The 16,567-nt window shown below is 41.2% G+C and overlaps 1 long non-coding RNA gene across 1 annotated transcript; it reads right to left on the minus strand.

The window, feature by feature from the left end:
• Positions 1–6,140: 6,140 nt before the first annotated feature.
• LOC120721477 lies at positions 6,141–15,194 on the minus strand. The gene is made up of 3 exons (XR_005693171.1): positions 14,887–15,194; positions 11,138–11,143; positions 6,141–6,153 (listed from the first exon to the last, which is right to left on the minus strand). It is a non-coding gene; the product is annotated as an uncharacterized LOC120721477 (long non-coding RNA).
• Between the last annotated feature and the right edge of the window lie 1,373 nt (positions 15,195–16,567).

Below are 16,567 nucleotides of genomic sequence, written 5' to 3' on the forward strand. Positions count from 1 at the left end.
TTTGTCAGAATAGATAGTCAAAATGTGGCGTCCTTACTTTATCAGTAATTCGTTTAGCAAAGCATAAAACAGCTGGTTCATGTTTGTTATCATCTTTCAGCAGCCTTTGTGTTTAATGCTTTACACTGTGAGTATAAACATATCTGTCATATTGCAGCATGTTTCCTAAAAATGTTATTGAGGTCTAGGCAGACACATACAGCCACTCACTCACCAGCAACCGACCAGCAAATAGCTGAGAGTCTATTGTTAGCTGCTTAACATTTAACCACTATCCATTGTTATATGCCTGATATACCTTTAAATATGAACGATTTAATGATGTTCATAGATGCTGCTCAGAAAATATTGATAAACTTTTTAAAGAGCATCAACTTAGTTGGTCAGTTAAGTAGCAGAGGGGGGATGTTAATCAATCAACAACTGGTGCTCTACAGAGGCAACAATGAGACAAGGCCCCAAAACAGGAGTGGTTTTCAGGTGCAGGCCTACTTTTGGATTTGGGTCAGTGTCACTACTGGTAGCTTTGGGCAATACCCAGACCCTACAGAGGCTGCACAGGTAGTCCGATTCCCCCAGGATAATAATAATAATGGATTGGATTTATATAGCGCTTTTCAAGGCACCCAAAGCACTTTACAATGCCACTATTCATTCACACACTGGTGGAGGCAAGCTACGGTTGTAGCCACAGCTGCCCTGGGGCAGACTGACAGAAGCGAGGCTGCCATATCGCGCCATCGGCCCCTCTGGCCAACACCAGTAGGCGGTAGGGTAAAGTGTCTTGCCCAAAGACACAACGACCAGGACAGAGAGCCCGGGGATCGAACCGGCAACCTTCCGGTTACAGATACGCTTCCCAACCCCCTGAGCCACGGTCGCACATCAATAGGTATCATTACCTGAAGGTTTGCTGTGTCTTATACCACTCTCAAATTTCATAGCATGAAATAAAACGTAACCTCACATCATACACAGATATGATATCTGATTTAAAGAATGAGAACTTTCATGTGAACTTTTTCAAACATCACTGAGCAATCCTCTCCTGTCTTTCTTATCTTTCTCCATCTCTGAATGACGTTAGCTCTCATTCTTTTCTCTCCCTGGGAAATACAGCAGCTGTACCTTTAGCCAGTAGACAGAAACTGCATATAAAGTTTGTGTGTTTGCTGATATTTGTTGAGCAGGGAGAAACATTAAATTACCTGACACTTAAAAAAATGTTACTGCCTTTGTACTGGTTCCTCTTCTGTAGGGCTAGCTAGTTCTGTGTTCCAGTGTTGTGCCACAGCCCACTTCACCCCCCTGACTATGCCACTGTAATTTATGCATAAACAACATGGTTTTACCTCTTTCATCTCTTGGTATGCGATAACCCCAGAGATTGATACACTATTAGGACTGCCTTTCCTGTGTTACCATTTAGACTATATCAACCTTTGTGAGTCAAACTTGTTTTAATGAAAAAAGTATTTAAAAGCCTGTAAAACTTGAAGCTGTGATATTTTGATATTGTGAAATGTCATTTCTTTCTTCTGGTATTGAAAACACAAGTGACAAATAAACATTCCCTCTAGGTTAGAAGCATACAGCCATATGCTGCTGCTCCATTTGACTATTTGCACACCAGCAATTTTAATGTCAGGCTTATAATGAAAAGAGTGTCAATATTAGTCTGAGCCACTGGAATCTGGATCTGCTTATCGCAGATATGCCATTTTCAAGTTGTTTTTAAGCACGAGAAAAAAAGAAGACTAAGAAAGTGATTCATCTTATTCTGGGGCCATATCTGTTCCATCTGACATGTTTGTTTACCAAAAATACAGTGTGATTAATTGCAATCCCTCTTGCAGAGAGCTTAATGAGACCTCTGATGGAAAAATTAGTAATGCTCTGCAGGAAGCATCATTCTTCAACTCTTCAGTGTTATATAATTTAATAATTATCATAATAAGCTTGGATGAGTAGCATGTTGCCACAAAGACATACAGTATTTATTATATATAGTGATTGGTGCACTTACAGTCAGTCTTCAGAGGAGGTTCAGATTTGGAAAGCAAATGCATCAGGGTCCATTGTCAAAGGCATTTTGTGTTGTTATTCTCTTTGAATTAAGCACATTCATTTTTCTCATTGAGGAATAAATCAAATAAAACTGTATTTAAAGAAAATCAGCGTGAGATATGTTTGACCTGAAGGGTAAAGCTCTAGATATTCTAAAAGGCCTCTACAAGCAGTCATTTAAAAAATCCAACTGTATTAGTTTAATTCCAGTGGTAACCTGGACATAAAAACTGTATCTATACAATCAAAAATACCTCATTAAAAAAAGGTTGAAAATCTTCTTACACTAGAAGTTACACTTATTTTACTCCTGTAGGTCTTTATGTAGGAGTCTTTGCAGGACAGTGTCTCATCTTTATATGTCTGACTTATATGTGATCTGGCTTAGCCTCCATCCACAACATTCAATTTAATTCCATTCAGGCTGTTTAGCAACAAATGACAACAACTGTTTGTTCAAGAAGCTTTTTATGGTACAGCCCCTTCAATATTAGAGAGAAGACCCCACCAATCCACAGAGGGGGCAACTACTGTAGAGCCTTGCCCTCCCAGCTGCCCCCCCCCCCACCCACACACACACACACACTTTTATGTCCTTAAAAACTAATTGTCTAAACCTACATATAAAATTGTCTTTATTTTCTTAGATTGTTTTAATAGTTTTAAAGTGTTTTTGTATATTTTTTGTTGACTTCATTTACAATTCAATTGAGAGGTTTTTTGTAACTTTAGCAGCAGTAACAGCAAAGACTTATCATAAAGCTTTGAAACCAAAGAGCTAGTGGCCACCAGACAAGTGCAGAGAGGGATATTTGTTCCAGCGTTTCATTTCCTGAACATTTTTTTTCAAACTCGCAGCATGGCAGTGTTTCTGTGCTGAAAGAGTCCCTTTACTTTTCTGTCTAACAGCAGATTTGTATTATTATGTCTTTAAAAAAATACACACACATCCTGAATTTCCCCCGACACACTGAGAGAAACAGAGCTCAAATTTCCTCCATTTCTATGTCACTTTTGTCACTATTTGCCATCATTTGTCCAAACACACATTGCCCTCACACCTGCGTGTGGTGCATGCACATGATTTGAGCCTGGCTATTCTTATCTGTTGGTTTCTTGAATAGGAGATGATATACCTGAAGGGGTCATGACCTGAGCAGTTATTGAGGTCTTTTAAATCAGAAGTTTGATTCAAGCTGAGGGTCAGAAACGCGAAGATGATATTCGGATGATTCAGTGAATCATTGCAGGGCACAAAAGATTTATTATTGTGCATCCTTCCAGAGCACAATGCAAACTGATTGATATCCTTTGCTTTGCAAGCAGATGATTAAAAGCTATTATGTTTTCACACTTCTTTGTGTGTTTGGTTGAAAAATAGCTGCAGGCTAAAAAGAAGTTAAAGCTGGGGAAGGTAACACGGATTTGGTGCCATTTGACAAAATAGCCTTAATAATATTTCAGCATATTGTAATTCAAATGCTTTGAGAGGGAGCCTTCTTTGGGCTGTTTTCAAGCCTTTAAAAAACGAGCCTGTGACAGAGGAGCTAGTCACAGGGAAGCGACACAAAACAAGTCCAAAGCCGAAGTAAGATTCAGTGGTCCAGTGGGTTGAATACAGGGATTTCCCTTTGATTTGAATCCTGTGTAAAGTCAAGAGTCTAGCTTTTTGTCTTTGTATGATGTCAGAGAGAGCCCAGTATTAGTTGAATTGTGCATCATACAAAGTATATCAAGAATACGCTACTGAAAATGACCATAACTGGTCCCCCATAAGAATAAAGTCATGCAGTTGTTAATGCTACTCAAAACTGCCTTCCTTTTAGCCGGAGGTTCCCTAGTAGTGAGGAACAGTACCATGAGCAGAGAAACAGCGCTAGTGTGAAGAAGTAGGAAATGCATGAAGCCTATTCTTTCCAGCAAATTATTACATCCTGGGCTGAATTTCAGCCAAATAGGACACAATCTTGTGTTATCGCAGAACTTAACTGAAATGTCTGTTGGATTAAATCAGGCTCCAGTGAGAAATCCTGGAGACAAATGTAGAGGTCAGCGCTCACTATTAAAGTATGTTCTCCAATAGAGCCACTTGGTATCAGTATGCTAGACTGCTGTAACTCATAAGAGCCAATATTGAGGGTGAGGCTTTCCTTTGAATTTGAAGAATTCAACTGAAGAATTTCATTTTGAATGACAATGGAGGCATTCTTGTTAGTATAGGCACTTAGGAAAAAGCCTTGCTGTAATCCACTGAGAAACCTTTCATGTATTCGCTGGGTGTTTTCTTCAACCTTGGGCTGAATATTCCTGTGCAAATGTATAGTGCGTAACTTGTCATTCAAGGATGTAATGATTCACCATCCATGGCGCCTCCTGGCACTTTCAAAGGTCATCCCTTCACCAGCGTTGCACTCGCTCATCGGAATACAAAGACTGCAGGAAAACTTATCTCATCTGCTCTCACAGGTGCCTTTAAAATGATATGTCACTGCAGTAGAACATTTTATCATTTAGTGCACGTGCACACAGTGTGTGGCTATTAAGGAAGAGATTCAAAAATCAGTCCAAATAGGGCTCAGTGCCTTGCTCAAGGACAGACTGGCAAAAATGTTATTTCAGTTCCAGAAGGGAGATCAAATGCAGCTCCTGCTTCAGCAAAGAAAAATCAGTTTGCTGGAAATGTATGTGTGTGCTACAGTTTATATTCCAGGGTCATTCTTTTCAGGCTGTAATTGATGTCATGATGTGGAGGGAAAAAGCCAGACCGCTGGTGGTAATAGCAGATCCTCAGGGCAGGCAATTTGGAGGTTGACTGCTCTTAACCCAGGAGGAAGGCGCAGAAGCTGAAATCTTTATGGCATGAAAAAATGTAGCTGGAGTAAACCAACAGTCACTCACTTAGTATTATGAGGGGTTTCAAATTTTACTCTCCATGTCGACCACCAACTTCTTCCTACATTCATTTTCTGCTCTGATTCAGTCTGTTCATCTGCATTGACACTTAGTAAAACTGATATTCCACCTGCCAGCTTCAAAGATGGGTTTCTGATCCCAGAGGACCAGATTTGGAGCCGGAGCTGGAGCTGGAGCTGCACAGACTGTGTGCATATCTGCTTGGCTGGTTTCACTTTCATATCACACAATGGGCTCATCTTTCCAAGTCCCATCTTGCCTCCTGCGCTAGACAAGACCGCCAAAAAACTGTTTGTTCTGTATTCTCTTTGCTCTTTTTACACAGACGTGAGATGCAAAATGCAGAGATTTCTTTCTTTTAACAAACGGCAATGAATCTAGCCTCCCACAGAACACTTTCTTTGGGTCTCATGTTTATTTGCCCTCCTCCAATTCCACCTTTTGTAATATCTTGTTAGATTCCTGCATCAATCACTCAGCTCTGCCTTTGCTTGGGCATCACCTGCAGATTGATTACCTTTCAGGGGTTCAATGTAATGACAAAAGGGCAAGCTAATTTTTGAAGTGACAAATGGTCAGTTAAGTGATTTCAATCCAGTGGGAGGCAAATGGTCCTGGAGCTGTTCTGTGGAGCGGCCCCAGCCTTTCTTTAATAATGACCTCTATTTTTAACAAAAGGAAGGCAACAAATTATTACTAAGCATATATCCAGGAAACAAAGAAGCAAAATGAGCCAAAATAAGAGTACAGCGGCTTTTCTATTGGGAAGTTTCTTTTGATAAAGCGCCTTTAAGGTTCAGTTTGTAATGGCAAAGCAGTGAATGCTAATGAAAAGATGTGACATCAAGTACTGCTAGAAGCTCTAAAGTTTTTTTTTTTTTTTTTTTTTTTTAAACTGATTTAAAAAGCTAATAACTGTGGGATTAAACCAAGCCTGAAGGTCAAGTTGGAATGAAAAAGAGGATTTGCAACCAGGCACAGTTGTACAGGGTTGCAAAAGCATGCACTGCATCCTCCATTGACAAATAACGTGAATAACGTCAGTTGTGTTGCAATGCTTTGCCCCGAGACCTTGAGGTCCTGGCATTCATATGGATGCTACTTTGATACATAGTAATCAGTTCAGTTCAATTCTATTTTATTTATATAGCGCCAAATCACAACAACAGTCGCCTTAAGGTGCTTTATATTGTACAGTAGATCGTACAATAATAGATACAGAGAAAAACCCAACAATCATATGATCCCCTATGAGCAGCACTTTGGCGACAGTGAGAAGGAAAAACTCCCTTTTAACAGGAAGAAACCTCCAGCAGAACCAGGCTCAGGGAGGGGCGGGGCCATCTGCTGCGACCAGTTGGGGTGAGAGAAGGAAGACAGGATAAAGACAGGCTGTGGAAGAGACACAGAGATTAAAAACAGATATGGGTTATTATCTGATCATGCTTCCGGTCGAGTGAACGCTGGCGCGCTTGGCTGCCGCTGCTCGGTTATTATTTTTACTTTTATTATAATTTTTCAGTTGCTGACGACTATTTGAATCGAGTATCTAAGGCGCAATCAAGTATCTAAGGCGCAACCGAGTATCTAAGGCGCAACCCTGATTTGACTTGTTTTCGCAATATTTGCGAGCTTTTATTGCTTGCACTGCAGCTGTCAGCTGGTTGTTCGGTCCCTCCGTTTGTGTTCAGTGCTCGGCCCTGATTAAGATGTGGATCCACAGGGTGTTGGTGTGGCTCGTGCTCACCTGGGTTGTTTTATCCATCATTCATCACCCCACCACAGCTTTTCTCCAGTACTCTGCTACGGATCTTTTGCGGCTCCGTTTTTGCCTGGCTGTCTCTCCACCTGTGGCTCTATACTTCTACCCGGACATCGCCTTCCAGCCCCGCCGCAGGTATATCTGCCGAGGGCTTCGGCGGAATTTCAACATCAGTGACACTAACTCAATATTGTCCAACTGGTCAAAAACTCGTCGTGACCACAATGTGCTGGCCCACCTGGCTAGATCAACTAAGCCTACTGTCAGGCATGGTAACTCCAGCATCAACTTCGGTCTATTAAACATCCGCTCTCTCACTGGTAAGGGACATCTCGTCCATGATCTCCTCTGTGATCGTAAGTTGGACTTTCTTTGCTTGACTGAAACATGGCAACAGCCCAATGACTTTGTTTCTCTCAATGACTCCACTCCATCTGAGTTTGTTTACACCTGTCAACCTCGCGTCTCGGGGAGGGGCGGAGGTCTCGCGATAATTCACTGGAGGCACTGGAAAGTTCTTCCTGTCTCTGCCCCTCCCTCCCATTCCTTTGAATACATTGCACTACAGCTCCCTGGATCTACCCCCACCATCATATGTACTCTTTCTCGGCCACCTAAGCCAAATAAGGAGTTTTTAAATGAATTTTCTGCTCTGCTCACTCATTTCTCTGTACTTTCTCCAAATCTAATAATTGTTGGTGACTTTAATATTCATATGGACAATGATAAAATCCCTCTTTCCAGAGATTTTACCTCCTGCCTGGAAGGTTTTGGGCTTCTACAGTACATAAAATCCCCTACCCATTCTAAAGGTCATATCCTGGATTTGGTCTGTTGTTCTGGCATTACCCCCACCCATTGTATAGCCACATTGTTTCCCCAGTCTGATCATATGTTTAATCGCTTCCAAAACCTGTATCTCTCGTAATATCACTTTTAGGAAAATTAGTAACATTAACCCAGCTGTTTTTTCATCTGCCGTCCACGACCTTCCATCTATTCACAGCTCCTCAACCCCTCATGAACTCGTTTGCCATTATAATGTCAACCTTCATAACCTTCTTACAGTTTTTGCTCGTTGCTTGAACACTATAAACCCATGCTTAGACTAAAGTAACACAACTTGAAGCTTTTGTTACCATACCTCAAACACATGTACCCATACCTTAAACAAAAGTGCTGCTTTGCACTCTGGTTGCAATTATGCAACACACTTACTCCTTTATGCAACACACATGGTCCTGCATACTACACTCTATTTCATACATAAGACACTTCGTTCAAAAATGAAATCTCAGGGTGCCATTTGGAAAACACATGTATCCAAAATACAAAACACATCGGGTAATTGCAACCACTCAAATATACACCTGAAGGCACTTACTTGCAAAACTGAACACCAATTAGCCAACCACAAAAAGCCCTCAGTTTAGCCATTTCAAGAACTTTGCAAGCATGGATGGAGGGAGAGCAAGAGGAAGAGGAGGAGGAGGAGGTCAAAGAGGCCATGCACGGACCCATATTTCTGATGATATAAGAGCAACTTTGGTGGACCATGTCATCAACCACGGCCTGACTATGAGGGAAGCTGGGCAGAGAGTCCACCCACATCTAAGCCGCTTCACAGTGGCATCTGTAATAAGAAAATTCCGACTAGAAAACAGGTCTGTCTTCATCTCACTGCCTTCTACTCTACTCAGATGGTTTTTATAGTACTGTTCTACAGTTACCATATCAAGTGTACAGGGTATTGCAGGGTGCTAATGCTCCTTTTGCAGCCAAAGTGGTAGTTTCTGTGAAACATACCATGATTACTTATATTGAAGTACAGTGTTGTACAGTGGATGATACAGTATATACAGTAAAGTACTGTAAGAAAAATAAGCAAACCGATGACAATATGTGGTTGTATTTCTCTAGAATGACTCGAAGACCTTCTGGGGGAGGACGCCAACGCCTGTTCACACAACGGCAGGAACTTGCCGTTGTGGACCTAGTGAGGGCAGACAATGCTATCCGTCTCCACCAGCTACGAAAGCAAATACTTGCAGACAGGCAAGTGTTCAACAACATAAACCATGTGAGCATCACCACCATCAGACGCATCTTGGGAAAACACAGCATCACCATGAAGCAGCTCTACAGAGTCCCATTTGAGAGGAACAGTGACAGGGTCAAAGGACTTCGAGCTGAATATGTACCATATCAGTACCACATGAATACATTCTGAGAGCTACACAGGTACCCGTGTGATGGGGTGAGGATTCTCTTCTTTTTTTTTTTTTTTTACAGAGAATCTTGGCCATGGATGGAGCTGCACAGCCTCATGAATTCATTTTCATTGATGAAGCTGGATTCGACCTGTGCAAAACAAGACGACGGGGTCGTAATGTAATTGGCCAAAGGGCAATTGTGCACGTTCCAGGGCAGCGCGGGGGAAATATCACATTGTGTGCCGCCATAAGCCTTCGAGGACTTCTGCATCATCATGCAAAACTAGGTCCATACAATAGGCAACATATACTCACATTTCTAGATGCTCTCCATGATATAGTTGTACAGAACAGACCAGATCAGCCCAGGTTTGTGGTGATATGGGATCATGTCAGTTTCCATCGGGCTGCTCTGGTCCAGGCCTGGTTCTCCAACCACAGTCAACTTGAAGTGGTATACTTGCCCCCTTACTCACCATTTTTAAACCCTATAGAGGAATTTTTTTCGGCTTGGAGATGGCGTGTATATGACCGCCAACTACATGCCTGCATGCCTCTTCTGCAGGCAATGGAACAGGCCTGCGGCGACATTCAGGTGACAGCAATCCATGGATGGTTTTGACATGGAAGAGGATATTTTCCCCGGTGCCTAGCGGGAGAAGACATTGCTTGCGATGTTGATGAGGTCCTGTGGCCAGACCCCAACAGACGGCGGGATCCATGAGCCCACGTATGCACAATTGTCATGATTTTTTGTTTACAGTATAGTGTTTTTTCTATTACTGTATTATGGGTTTTTTGTTTTTGTTTTTTTTTGCTTTATCTGAATTCATGGTACTGCAATGTACAATATTGAGTAGGCCTATTTGCTTTTTTGGTTGTTTGCAGATGTGTCTCCTGCAAATATGCCTTCTGAATAAACAATGGAAATCAAAGACTGCAGTGTTTTATATAAAGTAGACTAGTGTGTTCCCCCTGATGTGTACGTGTTTGCATATGATGCAAGTATGTGTCATTTTGTCAACAGAGTTACATTTTGACAAAGGAATGTTAGGTTTTGATAGCAGAGTTTAGGTTTTGTGAGTAGAGTTTCAATTTGGTGCAGATGTGAATGGTATATTTCCCAGTGTTGTGTCATGTTTACTTGTGTTTAGGGTTTTGGCACAATGAGCAAAGTTTTGCAAAATGTGTTCAGGCAACGGGCAAAAACTGTAACATATTTGTTCCCCTTAAACATCGGACTGTCTCATTTTCCCGTTCAGCACCATGGTTTACCCCCGACCTGCGTCACCTTAAAGCTAAAGGACGCCAATTCGACGTCAATTCAAGAAAACTTACTGTACATAAAGAAATGTACAATGATCATGTTTTGTTCTATAAGGACTGCATTGCCTCAGCCAAATCTGCTTACTACTCTGGTTTAATTAGTTCTAATGAAGGTAACTCCAGGTCTCTCTTTTCATTGTTCAGTAAAATGACAAAACCTCCAGACACATTCCCCTCCCACATGTATTCTGTTGATTTTTGCAACTCTCTTATCTCTTTTTTCACTTGTAAAATCTCAGATATTCACCGTCAACTTAACTCTTTAGGAGCTTCCGACTCTGAAGTAGACTTCCTGGTTCCCCCACTGTCTTCCTGTCAGTTATTTTCAAGCTTTACTCTTCCCTCCATAACTGATGAATCTAATCTTATTAAAAAATCTAAGTCATCCACCTGTCAACTTGACCCTCTCCCCACTGTGTTAGTTAAAGCCCGTCTTCCCTCGTTAGCACCTCTCATAACCAATATTATTCATTCCTCCCTGAACACTGGAATTGTTCCTGAAGCACTGAAAAAGGCTTCTGTTATTCCAACTCTCAAAAAGCCTGGTGCAGACCCCAATAACTCTGATAATCTTCGCCCTATATCAAATCTCCCTTTTATTTCAAAAATTCTTGAAAAAGTTGTCGCCTCCCAGCTTCACTTACACCTCAATGACCATAATCTCTATGAACAATTTCAATCTGGTTTCCGCCCCAATCATAGCACAGAAACTGCTCTGTTAAGGATTACCAATGACCTTCTGATGGCAGCTGATTCTGGTCTCCTATCCATCGTCATCCTTGATCTTAGTGCGGCATTTGATACCATTTCTCACAATATTCTCCTGAACCGGTTAGCTTCCATTGGCATTAGTCACACCCCCCTTGCCTGGTTTACCTCATATCTCTCAGACCGCACTCAGTTTATTGAAAATTTAAATCCCATTCTTCAACTCTCTATCCTGTTTCTGCTGGTGTGCCCCAGTGTTCAGTATTAGGGCCTCTTTTACTCATTATTTATATGCTCCCTCTTGGTCATATGTTCCAAAAATATAATATCTATTTTCACTGTTATGTCGATGACACCCAGCTCTACATTTCTTCTAAACCCAATTCATCCCTCCCACCTCCCTCCCTCTCAAACTGTCTTATTGAGATTAGATCCTGGTTCTCCTCCAATTTTCTCAAACTCAACAGTAATAAAACTGAAGTTTTACTTGTTGGTACACCATCTATCTTAACCAAATCCCACAGTTTTCCCATTAACATTGGAAATTCTCCTAGCCTTCCCTCCCCTCAGGTTAAGAGTTTGGGTGTCATACTTGATAATACTCTTTCATTCCAGTCTCACATTAATTACATAACCCGGTCTGCTTACTTTCACTTACGTAATATTAACCGACTACGTCCCTTCCTTACTCCCCATGCTGCCGTCATCCTTGTCCATAGTCTTATTACATCCCGCATTGATTACTGCAATTCCCTCCTATTTGGTCTCCCTAAAAGGTCCCTTCATAAACTCCAACTTCTTCAAAATTCTGCAGCACGGGTCATAACCCGTACTCCGTTAAGAGCTCATATTACCCCAGTTCTTCAGCAGCTTCACTGGTTGCCCATAGAAGCCAGGATAAATTTTAAAATCTTACTTCTTACATACAAGTGTATCTATAAATCTGCTCCTTCATATTTGTGTGACCTGCTCCATATCACCACTGTTTCCCGCCCTCTCAGATCCTCATCTGCTATTCATCTTACTGTTCCGTCCTCACGCCTCATTACTATGGGGAACAGAGCTTTCAGTCGCTCTGCTCCTCGGCTCTGGAGCTCTCTTCCTCCAGCCATAAGAAATATTGACTCCCTTTCCGTATTTAAGTCACAGCTCAAAACACATCTGTTTAAACTGGTTTATTCACTTTAGTGCTGATTTTATCTGTTGTCAAGCTCTGTTTTGTAATTTTAACTTGTTTTATGTATTTTATGACTACTGTTCCTTTTATTAAGTTTGTTCTTTGTAAGGTGACCTTGGGTTTCTGAAAGGTGCCCCAAAATAAAATGCATTATTATCATCATCATTATTATTATTATTATTATTATTATTATTATTATTATTATTATTATATGGTTCAATGCAGAGAGGTCTATTAACACATAGTGAGTGAGAAAGGTGACTGGAAAGGAAAAACTCAATGCATCATGGGAATCCCCCGGCAGCCTACGTCTATTGCAGCATAACTAAGGGAGGATTCAGGGTCACCTGGTCCAGCCCTAACTATATGCTTTAGGAAAAAAGGAAAGTTTGAAGCCTAATCTTAAAAGTAGAGATAGTGTCTGTCTCCCGAATCCAAACTGGAAGCTGGTTCCACAGAAGAGGGGCCTGAAAACTGAAGGCTCTGCCTCCCATTCTACTTTTAAAGTGCTCTAATAGGGTGATATGGTACTACAAGGTCATTAAGATAAGATGGGGCCTGATTATTTAAGACCTTGTATGTGAGGAGCAGGATTTTGAATTCAATTCTGGATTTAACAGGAAGCCAATGAAGGGAAGCCAAAACAGGAGAAATCTGCTCTCTCTTTCTAGTCCCTGTCAGGACTCTTGCTGCAGCATTTTGGATTAGCTGAAGGCTTTTCAGGGAGTTTTTAGGACATCCTGATAATAATGAATTACAGTCGTCCAGCCTGGCAGTAATAAATGCATGAACTAGTTTTTCAGCGTCACTCTGAGACAGGATATTTCTAACTTTAGATGTTGCGCAAATGGAAGAAAGCAGTCTTACATATTTGTTTAATATGTGCGTTGAAGGACATGTCCTGGTCAAAAATGACTCCAAGGTTCCTCACAGTGTTACTGGAGGCCAGGTCTTTATTTCTTTAAGACATTCCTGCAGTTTAACTAATTGGTGTGTGTTATCTGGCTTCATGGATAGATAGAGCTGGGTGTCATCTGCATAGTAGTGAAAATTTATGCTATGTCTTCTAATGATGCTGCCTAAGGGAAGCATGTATAATGTAAACAGAATTGGTCCTAGCACTGAACCCTGTGGAACTCCATAATTAACCTCAGTGTGTGAAGAGGACTCTCCATTTACATGTACAAACTGGAGTCTATTAGATAGATATGATACAAACCACTGCAGCGCAGTACCTGTAATACCTATAGCATGCTCTAATCGCTCTAATAGAATAATATGGTCAACAGTATCGAACGCTGCACCTAAAGATTATCGCAGAGTGATGGCCACTCCATGTTTTCAAGCTTACTATCTTGTTCTATTTTCCTGAGGTAGTTCTGGCATAGCTTGGACCTATGATGTGAGTCATTATCTCGCTGTAGGATGAACCCCTGACCAACTACATGAGGGTATTGTGTGGCACTGCAGAATGCTGTGGTAGCCGTTTTGGTGCCTCTCATTCTCTACAAGTCACCGACCCTGGATCCAACAAAACAGCACCAAACCATCACACTTCCTCTTACATGTTTGACCTACTCAACGGCGTACAAAGATCCTGCTTGTGAACTGAAGATTTCAAATTTTGATTCATCCGTCCATAATACCTTCTTCCAGTCTTCAGTAGTTCAATGGCAGTGTTTCATGGCCCAGGCAAGCCTCTTTGTCTTATTCTGATGTCGTAGCATTGTCCTGTCAAACCTGCAGCTCGAAGTCTTCTCTTCACATTGAGGCTTGTTTACTACGACCACTATTAAGCTGTGCTTGAAGCTGTTGTCCTGTGAGCCACCTACCACACAAGCTGTTAACTCTCAGAAACTTGTCCTCTGATTCAGTTGTGGCTTTGGGTCTGCCAAACCTCTTCCTGTCAGAGTTTGTTTCTGAGTGCCTTTTGATTTTGAAGGAAACTGCACTCACTGACACCTTGACTTTTCTTGACATTTCTCTGTAGGAAAGACCTACATTTTTAAGTGTTATGATTGTCTGTCTATCTTCCATTGTTAATTGCCTTTTTCTCACCATTTTTGTAGCAACACACTACTTTCTGCAGTACAATACTGTTCAACTGATGCTCACAAGGGTCTGGTACCACACCGTGTTCCAACACTGCATTTATGCAGACAGAGGGGGCTGTAAGTAATCCAGAAAAGCTGCAGAACAGCTTTAAATTGACCAATGTTGTGTTCCCTGAAAGCTTTTTTGTATAATTCTGAAATGTACTTTATGTTTCAGTTTTGGGTAACCTTACTTTTTTCACCTCTGGCAGTTCACCACTTACCTTTGTACCACTGTACCAAAATTCAGTACTTTCCTAGAAATCTTGGGGATCATCAAGATGTCCTTTGGCAAATGTGAGACAAGCTTTTTGTTCTTTCTGGCAAGCAGTGTTTTTCCTCCTGGGTCTCTCCCGTGGGTGGTGCTATCTTTGTTCAGTCTTTTTTCTTATTGTTGAATCAAGAGCACTAACCATAACTGGGACACGTGAGGCCAGCTGTTCTTTAGATGTTGTTCTGGGTTTTTTGTGAGTGAATCGTCAATAGCTCTGCCACTCCTGAAAAAGTTCACCATTATTTCAAGTGTTCTCTGTTTGTACACTGTAAAAAAAATCCTAATATAAAAGTATTTGTTATACTAAAAGTATACAGTTTTGTACTGTTCTTCTAGAATATCATCAAATTTACATCATGTCATGGTCTCCGTGCCTGCCCGGTCGGCCCCACAAGGCTACATTTGCTGTTTCTGTTCTCTCCCTCTCTGCCTGGGCGGAGCTCACTGTGGGCTCCCGCCCTTGGCCCACACACACACCTGACAACAATCACCTGTCATCACCGGGAGCACTATTTGAGGCTGGAACACAGATCCTCTCGTCGCTGGATGATTGTACTACTGACGTTAGTGTTCTCACAGCTCCTGTGGACTTGTGCTTCATAATTTGTGATTTGTGATTAGTTGGTGACTTTCCTTCTCTTCTGCCTCAGATCTTCCCCCCCCCCCCCGGGCCTGCGACCTCCCTGCCGTGTGAACGTGTGTGAGTGTGAGCAAAGAAGACGTGAGCGAGTGTGAGAGAGCTACCCTGTGATTCCCCGGAGTTTTGGATCCCTTCACTGTACATATATTGCACTGGCACTGTAAATAAACTACACCTTGGAGACACCTAACCGCTCTGTGTTTGACTCCCTGTAACCAGATCGTGACACATCAATAGACTGTGATTTCACATTTCAAATGTAAATTAACGTAAAATCACTGTAATGTAACAAAACATAATTTTCTTGTTTTTTAAATGTGTCTGTCTTAGATTGTTAAAATACATTCACAAATGCATCATGATTTCACAAATATTTGTTCGTTATTTGAAAGCTTGAACTGTTAAATTCAAATGTAATGCTATGGAAAAATATATAAAATGATTCTCATAAACTTTTTTTACATCAAATAATTATTATTATTATTGCTATTTAGGGCGATCGTGGCTCAAGAGTTGGCAGTTCGCCTTGTAATCAGAAGGTTGCCGGTTCGAGCCCCAGCTCGGACACTCTCGGTCGTTGTGTCCTTGGGCAAGACACTTCACCTACTGGTGATGGCCAGACGGGAATTATAAAGAGGAATTGTAAAGCGCTTTGAGAGAGGCACTCATAAAGTGCTATATGAATGCAATCCATTATTATTTAAACCAACTGTATATTTCTGTACATTTACGTATTATTATTCATATTGCCGCATTCATTGACCTTGTTTATAGGTAATTTCATTGTTTAATCACATTAAATTGTTCCTAATTTAATGTTTAAAAGCACTTGAAAAAGGCAAAATCCCATGTAAAATTAGGGCAACAAATTGTATTTTCATTACTGGAAATAACTGTATTTTTATGAGAAAGTTATTTTCTGTTATTTTACGGTAGTATTTTGGTGCCCCAGCTGCCGGAATATTACTGTTTTTTTAAGATGTTTTTTCTAACAGTGTAGATAATGGCTCACCATGGCACTCTGGGCTCCCAACGCCTAAGAAAAAGCTCTGTAACCCTTTCCAGACTGATAGACATTAATGACTTTGTTGTTCATTTTGTCAGATAGTTTTTTATGTTTTTTATGGTTTTCTTGGTTCTTTGTCTGGCAGTAACTAGGCCTGAACTCAGGCCATGTTTTTCCAGTGTTGTAGTGTTAAATTTATTTGAACACTAAATGTAACCAAGAACAGACTCAGACGATATATACACACAGAAGTTAACGGGAACAGACCACAGGTGGGAACACAGATGACACTAATCTGACTGATGAGGCAGATGAAGAAAAACTGAACATCATACACACAAGATGGAAGACTAACAAATAAGACAGGAAGTACAAACACTGAGAACAC

Source organism: Simochromis diagramma, unplaced genomic scaffold (genome assembly GCF_900408965.1).
Source record: "Simochromis diagramma unplaced genomic scaffold, fSimDia1.1 OVJJ01000123.1, whole genome shotgun sequence".
In the NCBI taxonomy this organism is placed as follows: Eukaryota; Metazoa; Chordata; class Actinopteri; order Cichliformes; family Cichlidae; genus Simochromis; species Simochromis diagramma.